Here is a 21,323-nt window from a genome sequence, read left to right on the forward strand (position 1 = left end):
TAAAGCTACATAAGTGACTCAAAAACTTAGCGTTTCGTGCTCGGCACTTACCAAACTTGATAAGTGACAGAGTGGCGTTTGAGCTCAGAACCCATCAATGTCTTTGTTATGAGTTCAGGTCCTATTGGGTTCAGTTCTACCTTTGTTTGAAATTTAGAAAATAAATACCACTGATAATACTGCATCCTGTATCTCGGTCGTATCTCATTCCCTTGTAAATTTGTGAACTTTTGCCAATATAAGATATATTCAGTATTGTTTTTTTTTTATTAAATATTTTAGTCGGTTCTTTTTTTAAAATTTTGTTCTTATAACAAACCTTTGCCAAAATAAAATACAAGGAAATGCTCATTATAAAAGGAAGTTGTAACCATTCAGAATTAATTTACGATTTTGATTATAAAATTTGGGCAAAAGTCCTATTTTTCCATTGAAGTTTAATAAATTAAGTATTGAAACTTGAGTTTTGTTATAGAATATATTTACCACACCATCATCATCATAATCATCATCATCAAGGCATTGAGCTGGCAGAATCGTTAGCACGACGGACAAAATGTTTCGCGACTTTTTTTTTTCCAGTTTTACGTTCTGAGTTCAAATTCCACCGAGGTCCACCTTGCCTTTCATCCTTTTGTAGTCGATGAAATAAGTACTTAAGCACTAAGATCGATGTAATTGACTAGCTCCCTCTCCCCAAATTTGAAGCCTTGTGCCTATAGTAGGATTTTTTTAAAGTTAGCGAGCTGGCAGAATCATTAGCACATCGGACAAAATGATTAGCGATATTTCTTCCAGTTCTTTACGTCTTGTGTCAAAATTCTGCTGAGGTCGACTTTGTCTTTCATCTTTTCGGGGTTGATATAATCGACTTGCCCACTCTTCTCAAGGTTGCTGGTCTTGTGCCGAAGTTGTAAAGAATTATTACTATTTGGCTGTGAGCTGACAGAATCATTAGAGGATTGGAGAAAATGCTTCATTACATTCTGAGTTCAAATTCCGCTGAAGTCAGCTTTGCTTTACGTCGTTTCATGGTCGATAATTTCATGGTCAATTACAGGGTCTATGTAATTGACTTGTTCCCACTCAAATTGCTGGTTTTGTACTATAATTATTATGGCGGAGTCCCACACTCCTAACAACTCTACCTTATTGTAGCCAAGTATCTCTTCTGTAGTAAGACAGCTATCCCTGACCCTCTATCATACTCGAAACTCTCGCCTGACTCACGGCCACTTTTCTAAGTTCCTCTCCTCTCAACCGAGACGTCCTTGTTTGTCTTGCAAGCAGGTACTGGTGACACGTAAAAAGCCCCACGTTAAGAGCACCCGTGCCGGCGTCACGTAAAAGTACCCACTACACTCTAATGTGGTTGGCGTTAGGAAGGGTATCTAGTCGTAGGAACAATACCAAAACAGACGATTGGGGCCTGATGCAGCCCTCCGGCTTGTCAGTTTCTGTAAAACCGTTCAACCAATGTTAGAATAGAAAACGGATGTTATATGATGATGATGACTACTGCAACTTGGCAGAATCGTTAAAGCGTCTGAAAAAAAATGCCTTACAGTATTTGTTCTTGGGAATCTCCGAAATCGCCCGTCAGCATCTCTTGATTTGGTTCATCCAAAAAAAGGGCCTACATCTTCCGGGCAGGTATAGTTTATTCTTTCGTAACCTTTTCTTGTCGTTTTCATTAAACATACGATCATCTAAATTTTTTACGTTGTACAGATTTAATTCTTGCTCTATCCACAAATTTGTTGGTTCAGTCTCCTCCAATTCATATAACAACTCAAGTGGTCACTTGTTATTGTTTTTCATAAAGCAGTAAAAATACTCGAGTCATAATGTTTGGATTTTTCTTCCAGACTTCTTGAAGGTTTCTGAGAGGGCTGTCTGTCCGTTTTCTTCTTTTTTGTTGTTGTTGTTACTTTTTCTTCCTATTGTCCTCCGTGTCTCTTCAGGTTGCATTGATCCCCATCCTTGCAAGTAGTCTGGAGTAGAGCTGTTAGGAGCTTCGCCATAATCTACCTCCTTTTAGTTTAATGTAAATACAATTGTGAATAGAGGCAAACATTTATTAGAAGTTTTTTTGTTGTAACCTAACATGGCGACAAGACAAAAAGAAAAAGGAAAATACGTCCCTTCAATTAAGAGAAGTATCTACAGACTAACATTTTATGATGCACTGCAAACCATAATCGTAACCGTAATCACTGATCCTAAACCCAAACACTAATTAAATCTAAACTCTATGCCTTAATCCAAAATCTAGTTCCTCTGGAAATATATAAAAATATTAATTTTTTGTAATGTCAGTAATAGATGGATTGGCTAAAATTACAAAGGGATGGGGGGAAAAACGAGCGAATATCTGAAGAGATTTTATCTCAGACAATTCCACATTATCATGCCTTCTAACGGTGTGTATGCATTGTGTATGATACACAGATGACAATTATTATATAAATTGTTTTGCGGTTTAAAACGCTATTAAAGTATATTCTGTGCTTTGTAGTATCTAAATTGATAATAGTTGAACCTAAAAAGGGACTTTGTAGTGTTTCTTTCATTTTACCACTACTTTTTCAAAAGCCATCAGTATCTCTTTAGACTGATTGTTCTCTGAGAGAAACCTCCACATCAGACATGGGCAACCTTTTTCGAGAAGCAGGCCGTACTACTAAAAAAATTCAAGGTAATTTTTCGTTGGGCCTGCCATTCAGAAAGTCCCGTGGATCGCAGTTTGCTCTTGACTATCCTCCATTATTCCCTCAGCCTACTAGAAGTAGCAGCTAAATTTCCTCTAGCTCATTCCAGAGAAAGACGTAATGATTAATGTTGTCCACGGTTGGTAGACGAAAAGTGAAAGAAGCCCGTCGTGTGTTTGTGTGTGTGTGTTCCATCACTGCTTGACAACTGGTGTTGGCGTGTTTACGTCCCCGTAACTTAGCAGTCCGGCAAAAGTTCCCGATAGAATAAATACCAGGCTTTATAAAATAAGTCGATTCATTCGACTAAAACTTCTTCAACGCGGTGCCCTGTCATGGTTGTAGTCTAATGACTGAAACAAATAAAAAATAAGTATAAACAAACGGTAAATTGAGAAGGTGTAAGAGGAAAGGTTTTGAAATACCTTGGGATTGACAACGACAATAGCTGAGATAGCTGACATATTTATGAAAGAAAACTCTATTGTAATCAAATCATTCGAGCGTGGTAAAGGATGGTATTTGTAAGAAATTACACCATAGGAAAACGAATTAAAGAAAGAAAATGAAAAATATGAAAGTATATATTATATCTCGTGATATACGTAAATGAATTGGGTGTTACCTAAAAGGGAAAAATTATACCCAATTTTTTTCTAACCATCACCAACCTCACTCAGTGACACAGCAAGAGTTCTCAACAGTTGGTAGCAACAGGGCTGGCTCAAGGTACCGGCAACTCGGGTAGTCGTCTGGGGCGCTATGTGTTAGGGGACGCCAAAGAGAGCGTGACAAAGACAAGGAAATTTCCAAGACCGTCAGCTTGTACACGCCGAAGTTCAGCTTGCTCGGGGCGCCAGTAACCCTAGTAGCAATGATACTTTTGACACTCCCAGGAAAAGTAGGCCACAGGAAACACCTGCGCTCAGAGACGATTGTTCCTTTTCGCCCCTACCTTGCTACCCTTCTGTCATCTACATTTAACCCTTCAGCATTCAGATTTCTCTGTTAAATATAATACTTAACTATTCACATTGATTTGAGTTCCATTACCTTGTAACTTTGACATTTCAATCATGTGATTGTTTATTTTTGAAGTAATATTGTAGCGGAAGTATGAGAGGCCAGAGCTAGCCAGTTTTGAAAATAAAACAGAATATTCTGGCCGGTTTAAATGCTAAAGGGTTCAGTCATCACGTGATGTTCACTTCCAAATGTGATGCGCCAGTGATCACGAAGTTCCATAACTAGAACTCAACTTTTCTGGATATTTTCGGTTTGGGCTACCTCTTCCAATTTCATTGAGAAATTCTACACAAATGTGTAGTTTTTTTATACTGATTAGGAAGACCATTATTTATATATATATATACACATGCACACACATATTTTAAAGTCACGAACTTTTAAAGATGGGATTTTTTTTGTAATTTTAACCGATCAGTCACTTTCGACATCCCATTCCATAGACAATGTTATATATATATATATATATATATATATATATATATATATTATATATATATATATATATATATATAATATATATATATATATATATATATATATATATATATATATACTCAGAGCAAATAATTGAAGATTAGGGTTTACGTTTAAGGCTTGTGACGCACTGCAAAATTTTATTGCAAACGTTGTTTCCTTCTATTAAATGTTTTCGTTTTTAAAGATTTTGTTTTATAACGTTTAAATCATTAGTTTCTCTAAAAATAATTTGTTGTGATTCCCAAACGACCCCACCCTTAATACACACAAAACCCTTGGAACTTTCAAGAATAAATTTACTAAAATTTCAGTAATTGGCGTGAAAAACTTTATCTGTGTCGAAATTTTAAATAGAATTTGGAGAGGTAGTCAAACCAAAAAAGGATCTCTTTTTACAAACTTTTCTCAGAAAAGACTAGTTAAAACTCAGCACTATGAATTAACGAAGCATTGGCGGCTTTTACTGCACTTCCTCAGCATGTTTTTCTTACCTCTTTACGGCTTGGTATGCGGGAAATTGATCGAAATGCATTTAATCGAAAACTGTTGACCGAAAAAGAAATTAATCGAAGTAGCAATTGCTCGAATCAATTATATTGTCACATCAATTTTTATTTTATTGAAATGTAAAACATGACAAAACAAAAACAGTCTGTAGTTTGTGTGTAACGTTTATGTTTACAGTTTAATTATACTAGTTTTTACACTGTAAATATAAACTCACACGCCCATGTGCAATTACCCATAACTGGAAATAACAGTTCTCTTTGGTAATTTCTGTATTAACACCCACACGATTTTCATTAAGGAAAAAAAAATACCTCGGATTTTTTGCGTGGAATCAAGTGCTCTGACCTCCTAATATGCTGCAAATCCCTTATTTTTGTTCGGAAAAAAGGGGGGAGGGGGAATCATTGGAAATTTCTTTTTCGTTGAATGAATAACTGTAACCTAATATGCTACAAAACCCTTTTGGGGGTCCGAAAAATGGGGTGGGGTGAAGTGGAAGCCTCGGAAAATTCTACCCCCACCCTCATTGATCTTTTCACCCGCACGATTTTCACTAAGGAAAAAAAAATCCGATTTTTTTTTTCTTTAGTGAAAATCGTATGGGTGTTAATACAGAAATTTACCCTTTCTTTTGTAATATTGTTGAATTACTGACTTCTTCGTACAGTGAAAACATTAATTTTCACGTAACATGAAAGAAAGAAATTTCGTGTTACAAAATTTTAGGTTACCTCAAAACTTCCGTAACATGAGGGATACTTGTATTATATAAATAGTAGTTGTGTATGTTTCAACCAAAGGTACCGCATAAAATATTCTTTTGTTTCGAAGGGGCCTGTTTGAAACGTTAAAATTCTTTAGCTCGTTCCACAGACGAATTTAAAGACAAGAAAAATAAACCGATAGAATAATTACCAGGTTTTTAAAAAATGCACTGGAGTCGATTCATAGACTAAAAAATTCAAGTTGGTATCCAAAATAACAAAGAAAAAGGGAAATGCATTTCGACTACCGTAAATCCTCGGGTATAATCCGCATTTTTTCCCCAAAATTTAAAGGTCAAAATCCCTAGTGCGTACTATAAACGAGGTTAAAAATGAAAATTATTTTCTAAGCAATGTCCGAGTCTCTATTTGCTGTCCAGAAATGTTTATTCAGACGCATTTTGTGATGTCGGGCGCGAAAATACCTTCAGCTAAGCCTGAAAGCAATGAAGTCATAAAAGAATCACCCATAACTTGCAGTAAGCAACATTTAATAAATGTTATTTCTTTATTTTCTGCAGACAAAATGCACAAAAACGCTACACGTTTGCATTATGTTATATATATACAATAATAATAAAGGACGTTACCGTATACATTTTTACAAACCAAGGGCGTTATATAGACCTCCTTGACTCAAGTTAGAGAAGGGGTGCGTATTATACACAAGGTTTAGGTTTTTCAGAGGTACAGTCCCCTAAAAATTCCCTGCGTATTATACTCAAGGATTTACGGTAATATCTTTTGATTCTTATTTGTGATTTATCATTGATAACACCATGAAGTAAATTTATACAGGAGCAAGTTAGTGAGTCAGTGTTCATGTATTTCTCAAAGGCGTTTAATTGAATGAATCAGCTTCAACCACTTATCGATTAGACTGAATCGCTGATAGTTTTTCCTGTAGCTTCAGGATTCATGACTGAAAAGTATATAGTTTTAGAAACCTAATACAGATTCAAGGTTTCCGCTTAAAATAATATTTTGCACCACGGAAATCGACGAAAATGAGGCGCGGCTGTGTGGTAAGAAACCTACTTCTCAATCACATGGTTCTGGGTACATTTTCCACTGCATAGCACTTTGGGCAAGTGTCTTTTATTATAGCTCCGCGCCGACTAAATCCTTGTGAATACATATTGTAAACGGAAACGGAAAGAAACCTGTTTGTGTCTGCCCCCCCCACCCGCTAGACAAACGGTGTTAGCTTGCCTACGTCATCGTAACTTACCGGTTTGGCGATAGAGACCGACAGAATTTTTTAAAAAATAGGCCGATAGAATTTTTTTTTAAATAAGCACTGGAGGCAATTTGTTCGATTAAACCTTTCAAGGCGGTGCCCCAGCATGGCCGCAGTTCAATGATTGAAACAAGTAAAAGATAAAAGATACTGTTTTATGTATTTTCAACAGGAAATTCGTTTTCCCTGTTAGTGATTGTGCCTCAGAAATCATCACCAAGGAGACCTACATCTGTTTATTGATCTTTGTATGCTACCTCTATTGTATGTTGATATTGCAACTTTTACCATTGTCACTCTGCTATGTTTCAGCTAATTTATGAGCTGAATTCATTTTATTTCCTTTCGGACAAACATTTAGCTTCAGATGAGTCAGATTTGTTAAACTTTTTCAATCAATAACATACAATAGGGTATAATCAGCCTTTAATGAATAAAACAGATTTATCAACGAAGCATATGAACTTATCAGAAAACATAGATATTAAATTATTAATTAGTCTAGCCATTAATCTACATGTCTGAGTCGTTTGTTGTATATTGGTTAAAGTGGGCTTCGGTAAACAAATTAGCGAATCTGAGAGATTTAGTTTTTCGTTCTGATGTCGGTATATTCAATTTCGGAAGTATATTGGTTTCAAATTTTGGCACAAGGCCAGCAATTTGGAGCTGGGGAACGGCAAGTCGATTTCATCAGTTTCAGTGCTCAGCTGGTAATTATTTTATCGACGCCAAAAGGATGCAAAGCAAAGTCAACCTCGGCGGAATTTGAACTCTGAACGTGAAAACGGACGAAATGCCGCTAAACATTTTGCCCGTCGCGTGAACGATTGTGACAGCTCGCCGCCTTAATTTCGGAAGTATATTGATGTCTCCTTACGTTCATATGGCATCATATTTATAGAGGATTGAACTGTTTTGATGTCCATGTCTTTTCCACTGACATTACTGACGTTTAGTTAAATCACATTTATAACTGCAAAAATAAACGAAACCTCCAATTTTCTTTTCTTTACAATCAACGCGTCCACTATTATAATACATGGTTTATATTTGGTTACTTGTTATTTAGTCCATGGATATCCCTGATTGAATATATGATCAAAAGACGTTCCAGTTGTAATTATTCCCGGTCACACTGCATTCAGTACCATTATCTAATGCGTTTCCCCTTTTAAGGTAGCAGAATAAGATAGATCTGGTTTCAATTTTACGAAGTCGAAAGACTGTTTAAGGGTCCCATTACTAGATACAAATTACCCTATGTCTTAAGGGAAGGATAATTGTAACCTTCTTGCTTTCCTTAAGGGATTTAGCGGCATAAATAAAATCCAATATTTTATTGTGTCTGATGAGTCATTCTCTTTTAGTGCCTTATTAATTTAACACACTCACTGGTCTGATTTCCACTCATTTACAGAGTCAATGACTATTGAAAAGGTTGCAAGTGGCAACGAAAATTTTAGTAAAAAATAAGTAAATGAGTGGAAATCAGACTGGTGAGTGTGTTAAATTAATAAGGCACTAAAAGAGAATGACTCTCTCCAGACACAATAAAATATACTTCAACACACGAATTCACATAAAGAATTTTGCAAACCACATACAAAAACGAAATACAATCCAATAGTTTCGACAATGAATTGAAACCGCATCGTTGTCCCTCTTACTCTACAACATTCTAAACTTTCACAGATTACATTGGTTTCTTTCTGAAGCACAATGACATGGATGTACAGAGAAAATGAACGTATTTGTATTGACGGTCATGTCTCAGTTTCCTAAATGGAATAAAATGACTTCAACGTAAAGTTGAAAACTTGCCGCAGACTCGTCTCCTTGAAAGTTTAACGCTTGTTCTCGCTTTAGTCTTTATACAATTCGTTATTATTATGCAAAAGTGTCCTAAGTCCAAAACGTTGCTTTTTCAGAAAACAAGAAAATAGTTTCACCATTCCATTTTTTTTTTTTTTTTACGTTAGCAACAGTTTCAGATTTGCTAGGTGCATGTATGATATTTTCAGTCAGAAATACTTTTACAAAACTGTCGTATGTAGGACTTACTATACTTTTGAAAAAATGCTAAATACTAAATACTACACTTTGACAATTTTCATATCCTGGCGTCTAAAGTAGCTGGAGATACGATCGTTTGACCAAAGGAACCGGCTATTGCAAGCAAAATTAAATATTGAAAAAAAAAAAAAAAAAATTGCATTTGTACAAATTTAGACACACGACAGTTTAACATAATAGCAACAAATTAGTCTCTCTCTCTCCCCTCTCTCTTTTACCTTTTACTTGTTTCAGTCATTGGCCTGCAACCATGCTGAGGCACGCCATGACGGGTAGTTGTCGAACGAATTGATCCCAGTATTTAAGTTTTAAAGTCTGGTGCTTATTCTATCGGTTACTTTCGCCGAACCGCTAAAACCAACCAACGCTGATTCTCAAGTGTGTGTGTGTCGGGGGGCAAATATAACGGCACACACACACGTATCTGTGTATGTAGATATATATATATATATTATATATATATATAATATATATATAATATAATATATATATATATATGCATATATATTTATATTATATGATCGAACGCCACATATATTTCCAAGTAAGTCTCTCTCTCTCTCTAACAAATCCAGTCGTAAGGCTTTGGTCGACCCAAGGCTATTGCCTCAGAAGTCACTTGCCCAAGGAACCATGGAGTGGGATTGAACCCGGAGCTATGTGGTTGGGAAGCAAACATCTTACCACATATCCACGCCTTATAAGAATAGTTTTCTGCATGTAACCACCAAATGCCAACGTGCCAATCGGTTTCTCTATATATTTATTATTTTTTTATCTTATCTCTTTTTAATTTTTTTTTTAGTATTTTCCTGCGCATCGTTAACAATTTTCCCTTTGTGTTAGTTTTTGACACACTATTTTTGTTTTTTTTATGTGCCAACTAAAAATAATTTCAGTTTTATTTATATATTCCCCCTCGCACTTTGTCCTATAAAATACGTTAAATTTTTGCACAATACATTCATTATAACAATGCAACTTTGTTGTTTACAGTTGTGTTACTGTTGATATACAAACTTAGAGTTAAATGCGGATAAGTTGCCGAACAAGTTGGAAATTGCAGCTAGATTCTAACGCTTCACAAATATGAAGCAGGATTATAAATCCGTTAGGCGCCTTACATGTGAATTCTTTTTACAAAAGGGAAAATAATGCAGTCGTAACGCTCATTTTACAGGAGTTTATTGTAATCCAGTAACATGGATTACTTTGGAGTTTTGATGTCTTTATATGCAGGTGTATAAGACGCTCTTTTTCTTCTTAGATGTATCTAATGCGACCGTATTACGGATGGGACACTGAGTGTATGATGCAACATTAAATTTGAGTGTCTGTTTTTTTTCCACAAAAGAGTAGGAGTTTGTCTCGTGCGAGAGTACGCCTTATATACCGACTGATACGTCAATTCAAATGGGAAAGAATAGAATAGAATCGGTAAGTGCTCGATAAAAAGATAACCAAAAACTAGTAGTTTTTCGATTTGTGATCACAAATTGAGCAGTAATGTGCAAGTGTATCTCATGTAGCATGGTTATGATATAGTATAGAAAGACAAAAGGGTAACGCCGTTAGTTGGAGAGATTAGGAAGGTAAAGGAGGGGGATGAAATGTTCTCAAAAAACGGCTTAAAGGAAAGAGAAAAATTGTTTAAAGAAATTAAGATAAATATTTTAAAAGCTTAATAAACTTCACAAGCTTCAAATTGAAATATTCACACTATTCGGCCATTTCTTCGGATTTATGTTTTCAACAGCGGAAATTACTATTTTGGGATCTTTACCCTTTGAACGGCAGATCGAGAAATTAATTTTTTTGTAACTAAACACTTTCAAACTTCGGACACAAGTAGAATGTGTCATATAAAACATCTTTTACTCTTAGAGTTGTTGAGAAAAGTTTGTATTTTCAAAGTTATTTTGTGTTAAAGTAGTCGTATTTCGGTAATTTCAACCAACCAATGACGTGTATTTAGCTGAATAAAATTACTGCTGTTGTTTGTCAACAACTGTCGGCGGTGTATATTTCGTTTTTCACTGTTATTTATGACATATTTCATCTCAGTTACGTTTGTATGAATAAACGAGTGTATCTGAAGCATGTTTACTTCATGGCACCACCACAATCGTTCATGCATTTCTACTGCTTTTAGTTTTTGTTTTCCCTGGTTTTCAGCTACTATTTTCGGAAAAAACTTTTTGCCCCACTCTCCCTCCAATTTCCTTATTTTTCGCTTTTCCGTAACTCTGAACCTAAAATCCCAACCCTAACACTAACACTAACTCCCTAAAGCTAAAACCAGTACAAACGCACGAACGATGTCATAAATAACAGTGACAAGCGAAATATACACCGCCGATAGTTGTTGTTGACAAACAACGGCAGTAATTTTCATTCAGCTGAATATGTCATTGATTGGTTGAAATTACCGAAATACTACTACTTTAACACGAAATAACTTTGAAAATATAAACTTTTCTCAACAACACTAAGGGTAAAAGATGTTTTATATGACACATTCTACCAGTGTCCGAAGTTTGAAAGTGTTTAGTTAGAAAAAATTAATTTCTCGATCTGCCATTCAAAGGGAAAAGATCCCTATTTTGTCAAAACTAACAGCATTTCTAATTTTTTTTGTTTTACCTCTCCTTCTCCTTTTTTTCTGCACGACTTACTTCGATTTTTTTTTCGGGATGGAAGATTCTATGTTTATAAATATGGAGATTATGATTCTAAATAAATATATCAATAATCATTTCCAGTATAAGGTCCGAATATTTGGGGGAAGGGGCCAGTCGATTATATCGACCCCAGTACTCGACCGGTACTTATTTTACCGACCCTGAAAGAATGAAAGGTTATGTCGACCGCGGTGAAATTTGAAATCAGAACGTAAAGCCGGAGAAATGCTGCTATGCATTTCATCCGGCGCATTAACGATTTTGCCAGTTTACCACTTTAAATTGATATATAAAATAACAGAAAACATAAATAGAATTCCAATGCTGATTCTTTACGATCATTTTCCACTTTCAGTTTGAGATCATAAGCAGAAGGAATGTCAAAAACCTGTCGTATTCAGTTACGTTCTTCAGCTCTCTGAGTTCAGATTTCTACACGTCGATTTTTACCTTCCATCCTTCAGATGTCAGTTATATAAGTATCGATGTTTTAAATTAATGCTAACATACTTAAAGCAGGAAGCATTGAAAAATTAACTGGAAATAATTAGGCGTAGTCATTACTGTGTAGTTAAGAAGCTCGCTTTGCAACTTACGTGGTTTCAGGTTCAGTTCCACTGCGTGGCATCTCTGCCAGGTGTCCTCTACTAAGCCCCCTCCCCCAGACTGGCCAATATCTTGTGAGTGAACTTAGTTGACGGAAACTGTGAAAGCCTGTCGTGTGTGTGTGTCCTCTACCGCCTGGCAACCGGTGTTGGTTTGTTCACTCTCATAACTTAGCGGTTCGACAAAAGAGACAGATAAAATAAGTACCGGATCTCAACAACTTAAGTATAGTGGCCGATTTGTTCGACTAACACTTCAAGGCGATGTTCCAATATGGCCGCAGTGCAATGACTGAAACAAATAAAAGATAAAAAAGCCCCAGTATGACCGCAGTCTAATGACGGAAACAAGTAAAAAAGTAAAAATAAAAAACCCAAAGGATCTTTTCCTTTTGAACGGCAGATGTCAACACAATTTCTAGTTAACTAAACACTTGTAAACTTCGTATACTGGTAGAATGTGTTTATAAAACATCATTTTCTCTTGGTTTTATTGAGAAAATTCTATAGTTTGTAAGATATTTCGTCTGAAAATCCGAGCATTTCGGCAATTTTAACCAATCGATTACCTCTATTCAACTAAAATCATTTGCTGCGTCTAAAACTGAAACAACATCCTGTGACTAACCCTAAACCTCCCCCCTAACCCTAATTTTTTTTCTTAATTGTTAAATTAATTTAATTCCATTGCTTTAGTTTTTTTTACACGCGTAACAATTAAATTAATTAAGAAAAAAAAATTTAGGGTTAGGGTTAGTTACAGGATGTTGCCTCAGTTTTAGACGCAGCAAATGATTTTAGCTCAAAAGAGAGCATAGGATTGGTTAAAATTCGAAAAATTAAACTACGTTAAACAAACAAATTACAATTTTCTCAAAGCCAAGAGAAAAAAAAAATGTTTTATTTTGACACATTCTACCAGTATACGAAGTTTTAAAGTGTTTAGTTAACTAGAAATTGTCTGCCGTTCAAAAGGAAAAGATCCAACCCTAAACAAATAAGCAATATTAGCCCCCGATTAATACTGTATTTCAGCAAACACTTGAGGTAACCCTGGATAGGTTTCGGTTTTATTATGATCGTCACTCAAAAACATAGATTTCTCTGTACTTGTCATAGTGATGGGAGAATAACTAATGAGATGTATAGCAATGTACAAAAAGAAAGCTAGAAAAAATTAGAATGGTTAGATAATAAATTATACAGAGGCGCCATCCACATAAAAAACAATAGTTGTCTAGACAATTCTAAATTTTTACGCCTACTACCGTACATTCTTGAATACATACTTTGTGAATCTCCCATTACAGCCATCTTGGCAAGTACAGTGAAATCTATGATTCGCTGAGGATAGTCATAACTAATAAGAGCGAAAAAGTGTCCCACTGACAGAAAATGGTATACCAACACGTGCGTGTGTCCTCCGAATTTGTTTCCTCGTATCTTTCAGAAACATGGATATTTTAAAATGAAATTTTCTGCAAATATCTTTCAGATGGTGTAGATTACAATTATATCGAAATTTAATGTAAAAAAAAAACCAACACAAAAGTAAAACAGGTGGGTGCACGCACAACGCATATATCTACAAAATGAAACTCGAACTTGTGAATAAATTGTGATGTGTGTCAGTATGTGTGGGCACGCCCACCGTTTTTCTTTTTTCTGTTTTTTTCTCACATTAAATTCCGGTATAATCGCAATCTGAACCATCTGAAAAGTATTTGTAGAAAATCTCATTAATAAATATCCGTTTTTAAGACGGCGAGCTGGCAGAAACGTTAGCACGCCGGAAGAAATGCGTAGCCGTATTTCGTCTGTCTTTATGTTCTGAGTTCAAATTCCGCCGAGGTCGACTTTGCCTATCATCCTTTCGGGGTCGATAAATTAAGTACCAGTTACGCACTGGGGTCGGTGTAGTCGACTTAATCCATTTGTCTGTCCCTGTTTGTGCCCTCTATGTTTAGCCCCTTGTGGGTAGTAAAGAAATACGTATTTCGTCTGTCGTTACGTTGTGAGTTCAAATTCCGCCGTGGTTGACTTTGCCTTTCATCCTTTTCGGGGCCGATTAAATAAGTACTAGATACGCACTGGGGTCGATGTAATCGACTTAATCCCTTTTTTTGTTTTATCTATGTTTAGCCTCTTGTGGACAATAAAGAAATAAATATCTATTTTTTTTCCTGAAAATTGTGAGGAAGCAAAGTCAGGAGGGTACACTTTTGTGAGTATGCTAATACGAAGAAAATAATATTAACCAATGGCTTATTAGCCGAGTTTTTTCCCTCAACCATGGAAAGGTCGTGGACACGGATACTAGCCTGCTTTTCTGATTAAGCGATTTAAAAAAATCGCTTGTGGAACTAAGAACGTTCTCCACCCCGATTCTCTTTAGCTCGAATCATTATTGTAATTTTTCAAAAGATGAAATGCAGTGTAAACGCAGGCTTGGTTGCGTGGTAAAGCAGCTCGCTTTGCAACCAGGTGGCTTCGGTTTCAGTCCCACTGTGCAACACCTTGGACAAATGTCTTCTATTATCGCCACGGGCTGATTTAGAGGGTGAATGTGGCAGATGGAAACTGTGTGAAAATCTGTCGTGTATATGTGTGGGCGTGTTTAGATTTTTTTGTGTTTATCAGCCACACTGCTTGACAACCGGTGTTGGTTTGTTTACAGCCACGTAACTTAGAGGTTCTGCAAAAGTGATCGATAGAATAAGTGCCAGATTTTGAAATTAGTACTGTGGTCGATGTGTTCGAATAAACCACTTCAAAGCAGTGCCACAGCATGATCGCAGTCCAATGACGGAAATATAAAAGATACAGTGACAAAACGCTTAATAGGATTATGGGACTAAATATCGTTCATGTCGCTTTTGTTTATTTATTACTTTTATGCAGTCATGGGCAAACTGCGGCCTGCGAGACTTACTGAATGGCGCACCTAACAAAAAGTTACCTTGAATTTTATTTTTGAGTAGTGCAGCCCGCCTGATGATAAGTTACGTCTCTTGCGGTCTGCTTCTCGAAAAACGTGGCCCATGCTTGGTCAAGTGGATGCTAGTAATAATGTCGATTAGGTCCTCTATAATACTCCTTAATAGGCGCAGGCGTGGCTGTGTGGCAAGAAGTTAGCTTCCCAACCACGCGGTTCCGAGTTCAGTCCCACTGCATGGCACCTTGGGCAAGTGACTCCTACTATGGCCTCAGTCGATTTGTTAGACGGAAACTGAAGGAAGCCCGTCGTGTGTGTGTGGGTGTAATAATATATATATATATATATATATAAATTCAGGGTGAATACTTGATAAATGTAAGCACCTGTATATGCCAGATAGTAGCATAGGTGAGAGGATATATGTATCAAATGAAATAAATGAGAAACAGGACACAAAGGATGTTGTGGTACATATGTTTCGGGCTTTATAGAACAACTTATTCATACACCAATGCATAATCGACTTAACAGATAGTTCAAAAGCCTTCTTCATAAGTTGTTCTATAAAGCCCGAAACATATGTACTGCAACATCCTTTGTGTCCTGTTTTTCATTTATTTTATTTGATACATATATATATATATATATATTGTGTGTGTGTGTCTTTGTGTTTGTCCTCACCGCCACTTGACAATCGGTGATGGTTTATGTCCCCGTAATCTAGCGGTCCAACAAAAGTAACCGATCGAGTAAGATCGGTGTAATCGACTTAATCCACAAAATCGACAAAAAAGAAGAAAAAAAACACAAGTTCGATTCATTCTACTAAAAATTATTTGGGGCGATACTCCAACATGGCTACTGGCTAATGGCTGAAACAAATAAAAGACGATAAAAGAAGAATACTGCTTTGTGAATTTTGTGGTCTTGACTAAGGAAAGTTATTTGTAAACGAACTCATAATATATACGAAATACTATACAATTTTGAATGTGTTGAAACCAGTTTCTTTGAATTATGCTTATAAATGCTCTCGAGAAAATTGTCAACATCATTCAGTCTCATCCTATATGCTCTTAACCTTATAAATTTCAGTGTCTTTTGTCTTATTATTCTTAGTTGGCGAGCCATAAAAGCAAGTTTCTCGTTTGAAGCTACTTTTATTTCATTTATAAGAAGGGCGTGAACGTCATACTCATGTTTATTAACTGTTAAAATAACAGACTCTTTTGAACTTAGTCACAGACATTGTCATAAACATTCGTCATATCAACTGTTGACGAGTCCGACCGAACAAAATCAGATTTCCATTCTCGTTTGTTGTGTGTTGGCTTTCTGTGCTCCTAGGAAAGGTATGGATATTACTATATCACATTTTTGCTTCTAAAACTTAACTATTTTGTGCTAGTTACTTGAATGCTAACACGCTCATATAGCTTAACCCTTCCAGTTTTATAGAAAATTTCTATACAGATGTAGTTTTTCATTCTACTTGAAAATCACAACCATTTATGGATAAGTGAATGGTAATATTAATTTTTGTTTTTGTAAGTTTAACCAATCATATCCAGCTATTCGTTTCATACCGTTTCGATGTTATGGAAAGTGCCATTTTTTTCTTCTTTTTTGTTTTCAGTACGTGACGTGTAGAAAATCGAAACAAACATAGATTTTTTGAAAAAAAGAAATTGATAATTTAAACGTCGCTAAACGTCATTTGAAGATAAACAAACTTAATGCAAGAAAATGAACATCTAAAGTTTGCTTATGAAATTTTGCAATGCACCTTCAATCTAAACTTTAACCATCAGTTGGTTGCTACAAGACCCCTTCAGTCATAATTGACCATGGGATTGCACAAGTTCGGGCAAGGTTGTTTATGGAAGACCATGCATACCAGCCCATGCATACCAGCCTCCCCTCTCCACACCACTGATCTTATCCAAGGGAAAGGCAAAGGCCGATACAGCTTGGCGCCTTTGACGTCGCAACTCATTCCTACAGCTGAGTGAACTGGAGCAACGTGAAATAAAGTGTCTTGCTCAAGAACATAACACGTAGCTCGGTCCAGGATTCGAACTCACAACCTCACGACCGTAAGCTCGACGCTCTAACCACTGAGCCATGCTACAAGAACCTGTGCAATTAATACCATCTGTTGGAACTGACTGGCTAAAATTCCAAAACATTTTAACCTTCAAAGACTTGTAGCTTTTTTAAAATTATTAATAGAAAAAAAAAATGATTGTGATTTTTGTAATTGGCATGAAAAATCGGAGAAGAAATTTCCAATAAAATTGAAAGAAGTAGCTCAAAACGAAATGATGCGGCAGGTAGGATGAAAACATTAGCTCAGCGATTATTATTTTAAGCTAATCTTCGTAACTAAGGGTGTTAACTCTTGACATAATTCGATATTCCTAAACTTCCTCAGCAAAGCATAGCCTCCTCCGTCCTTGTAAGAAAACTGCTTTGTTGATGAGCAAAATGTACACGTATAGGGGTTAAAATGATCATGACTAGATTCGATCTCAAATATATTTCTGGTATTTATACAACACGAAGGAATCGAGGCAACGACAGAGCTTCTACGTGGTTGCTCTACCAGCGAGAAATAACAACCACTTTCACTGGAATTACAGTCCAACCATCTTCGGACAGAGGGTGAACAGCATTCCACATATAATACATCTTAAATACTTCCATCTACTATATACTGAAGTAGAAATGTTAGAATATGTAATATATTGATTTCAAATTTTGGCACAAGGCCAGCAATTTTGGGGAGCGCGGCAAGTTGATTGCATCGACCCCAGTACTCAATTGGTACTTATTTTATCGACCCCAAAAGGATGAAAGGCAAAGTCGACCTCGGTGGAATTTGAACTCAGAACGTAAAGACGGACAGAATTCTGCTAAGCATTTTACCCAGCGTGCTAACGATTCTGTTAGCTCGCTGCCTTAGAATATGTAATATATTGACATCCTAGATACACTTTGTCTGAAAATAAAGCAGAACGGACTCAGTTGGAATGCGTTTGACTATAGGTTTGTTCGATCAGGGATTTTCCTAGGATAAACAGGAGTAAAAAGAAACTGGATAGATTTAAGCTCAGAACATAAACCAATAAAAGACATGTTGGCAGGCGCTTCATCATTTTAGCCGTCACCGCCCTTATAATGAATGATATTAATAACTGAAGCTTTCGAATTATTCTAAAAAAAAAATGCACGATCTTTTCTCCAGTTTTAGTAATTTAAACTCAGACTTGTTTATATTTGTTTTTACAAGCGAGAAATGGTATACTGTATCGCCTACATTATTGATAATTAATAAAGGTTGTGGAGTAACCAGTTAAGGCGCAAAATAGATTCGTGACTAGACTACTCTACACTGTGTCGTGTATTCTGATACATATATCTACGTCAGGATAATTTGAATAAAGTAGGTGGAAGTGTCATTTAAGGTACATTACACCGTGGAATGCTGCTCACTCCCAAATCAAGAGTGAACATTCGTAATTTTCCATCAAATACCATGTCCCTAATTTCGTTGCAACTTGACCTCTTTTAAAATGTCAAGCAAGTCAAATTTTAGCAACTCACAAGATAGAGTATAGGTTAACACAAACTTTCTGGTGTAATTATGCCAATATACATACACAATAACGTCATGTTTACGATTCTGTTTTTCTTCTCGATTATATTAGAAAATAATTACTGGTGGATAAGTGAGGTAAAAGTTTGTTTAAACTCAAGGACATAAATTACAAACCCCTACGTTTCTCTGAATAAATGAAACCATTAAAAAATATTCAAACATTAATCTTTTATCTTTTACTTGTTTCAGTCATTGGACTGTGATCATACTGAGGCGTTGCCTCGAAGGGTTTAGTCGAACAAATCGACTCTACTACTTATTTTTAAAGCCTGGTACTTATTCTATCGGTTTTTCTTTTGCTGAACCGTTAAGTTACAGGGGTGTAAACGAACCAACATTAGTTGCCAAGCAGTGGTGAAGTACAAACATAACGCAAACACACACACACACACACACACACGCTCGACGGGCTTCTTTCAGTTTCTGTCTTCCAAATCTACTCAGAAGACTTTGGTCGGCTAGGGGCTAGAATAGAAGACACTTGCCCAAGATGTTACGCAGTGGGACTGAACCCAAGATCACGTTGTTGGAAAGCAGGCTTCTTAACCACGCAGTCACGCCGGCGTCAGTATTCCGAGTATAATTAACTATTACCTGTAAAGTCATGGTTGTTATTGATGCTTAACCTCCATCAGGCAGTCCCAAAGGCATTCCAGTTGCGACCATCCCGTATTTTTTTAGAAGTATGATAGTACAAAGGTAAGGTTACAGCATCTAAGAAATCTTTTAAGAAAATAAAAGAGATTTTGGGTGATTTTTCTAGCAAATCGAGGGTTCGCATAGCGGTTTCCCGGTTGACTTGCAAAAAAGCTGTTACTTGATGGTAGTAAATGCTTTTCTATAAAACAAATAAAATCGGTGAAACGAAACAAAATTTAACTGCGGTCATCTTCATTGTGACTATTATTCATAATTGATATCCATTAAAGTTTCCAAATTAACATTCTGAAAAATATGTCATTTCTCATGACAATAATATTAAATGAAATCAAATCGCTTCTGCCTAAAATGGAAACGACTGAAATTTTGAATTAACTTCACTGAGGGAGTCTAGGAAAATAGAGCTATGTTCAAAATTATCCACCTTACTTACAAAGATCAGATTAAAATAAAAATCAATCATTGAGCTGTTTTCTTCTCCTCACTTCATAAGTATTATTGTTTTCCTATAACAACTTGACTACGTAACATTGAGTCAGTCGCCAGATCATTTCGGTTTGAACTAGCTCTTCCATGTTTATCAAAAATTTCTACACAAGAATTCTGAATTTGGAATTTCTGTTGTGTTTCTGTGGCGTTAAGTGGGTGAGATACCTCTTACTCTGGATAGGAAACCGTCTATCATCAGCAGGGTTTACCACCCGAAGAAATTGAACTTTCTCATAGCAAGCTGATGACGTTTGTTCGGTACACAGTCATTTATTGCCATCTCTCTCTATATAAACGGCAAAATGTCTGTGTGTGTGTCCTTTATACAAATCCACAATTTTTCAGTTAGAGGGCTCGCACTTTCTATGGACATTCAAAACCGTCCAAAGGTGGTCGCGCACATCTTTACATTTCCCCAGTCACTCCGCAAAGCCATTAAAAAATCAATAGAAGTGAATTTTCTATCCAAAACCCAATCAAAATGCCCGAAACTTGATACGCCAATTGAATGCCAGCTAGCTGTATGTGATTGGTCGGAGATTTGGACAGTACTCGCGTGTATGTACGCACGCACGCAGCTGTATATGCATGCACTAGCACTATGACCCGGCAACGCCGGGTCATAGTGCTAGTGATTAAATATTTAACATTGTACACTCACTGAAAGGTATCTAGAAAGTTTCATTTAAAAATATACATTTTTCTGCAAGTTATGAGGAAACAAATTCAGTGTGGCGGGACACATTTGTATCGGTATGCCAACTGGACTTACGCCTGGGTGATTCTACACAGTTTGTAAATTCGTGTAGGATTGAGGAAGAACCATTGCTAAAAAAGTAGAAGAATCAGCTAAATCCTTTGCCAAATTTAATCCTGTTATCTCTGAAATGTAGGAATATACTGAATAATTGAGTTTTGGATTTAATGTGACAGAGAAGAAATGCGTTAGAACTCCGGTCAGACGATAAATATTTTCCACTGGAATTCACAGCAGTTGAAATCCGGAGGTATGGATCTGTGTGGATTGCACCCAGCTGTTCGATCAATTATCTAAGTACGATAAAAAAAAAATGTTCCATCAGGGTTTAGTTGGGTCTACACAACAATAATGGTTTCAAATTTCGAGGAAGGGGATAAGTCGATTACATTGACCTCAGTGCTCAGCTGGTACTTATTTTATCGACCCCGAAAGGATGAAAGGCAATGGTGACCTTGGCGGAATTTAAACGGCGAACGTAAAACCAGAAGAAATAATGCTAAGCATTTTCCCTGGCGCGCTAATGATTCTGCCAACCTTATTACACAACGATAATAACGATAAAAACCTGATTTATGATCACAGGGGCTATGAAGGATTTTCAGTGGTGTACTGTTCCTAAGTCGTGATAATTTTTTTTTTTTTGTGGTGTGTGTTTCATGGATATATGTAACTGCTGTTATCACATTGCAGGATGTTCGTTTTTCGAGGTTACTGATCATAGG

At 36.3% G+C, this 21,323-nt stretch overlaps 1 protein-coding gene across 2 annotated transcripts in view; it reads left to right on the forward strand.

Moving 5' to 3' along the window:
- The window catches only part of LOC115232357 (tripartite motif-containing protein 59), a 149,609-nt gene that overhangs the window by 13,226 nt on the left and 115,060 nt on the right, over positions 1–21,323 (forward strand). The window contains exon 1 of one of the 2 annotated variants that reach the window (XM_036500384.1): positions 16,321–16,383. The exons of the other annotated variant lie outside the window; for it this stretch is intronic. The gene's annotated coding sequence lies outside the window, so the exon portion shown is untranslated. Of the gene's footprint in view, positions 1–16,320; positions 16,384–21,323 lie in introns of those variants that run through there. 2 annotated transcript variants of the gene reach the window in all.

The sequence above is a fragment of the Octopus sinensis genome, linkage group LG2 (genome assembly GCF_006345805.1).
Source record: "Octopus sinensis linkage group LG2, ASM634580v1, whole genome shotgun sequence".
Classification (NCBI taxonomy): domain Eukaryota; kingdom Metazoa; phylum Mollusca; class Cephalopoda; order Octopoda; family Octopodidae; genus Octopus; species Octopus sinensis.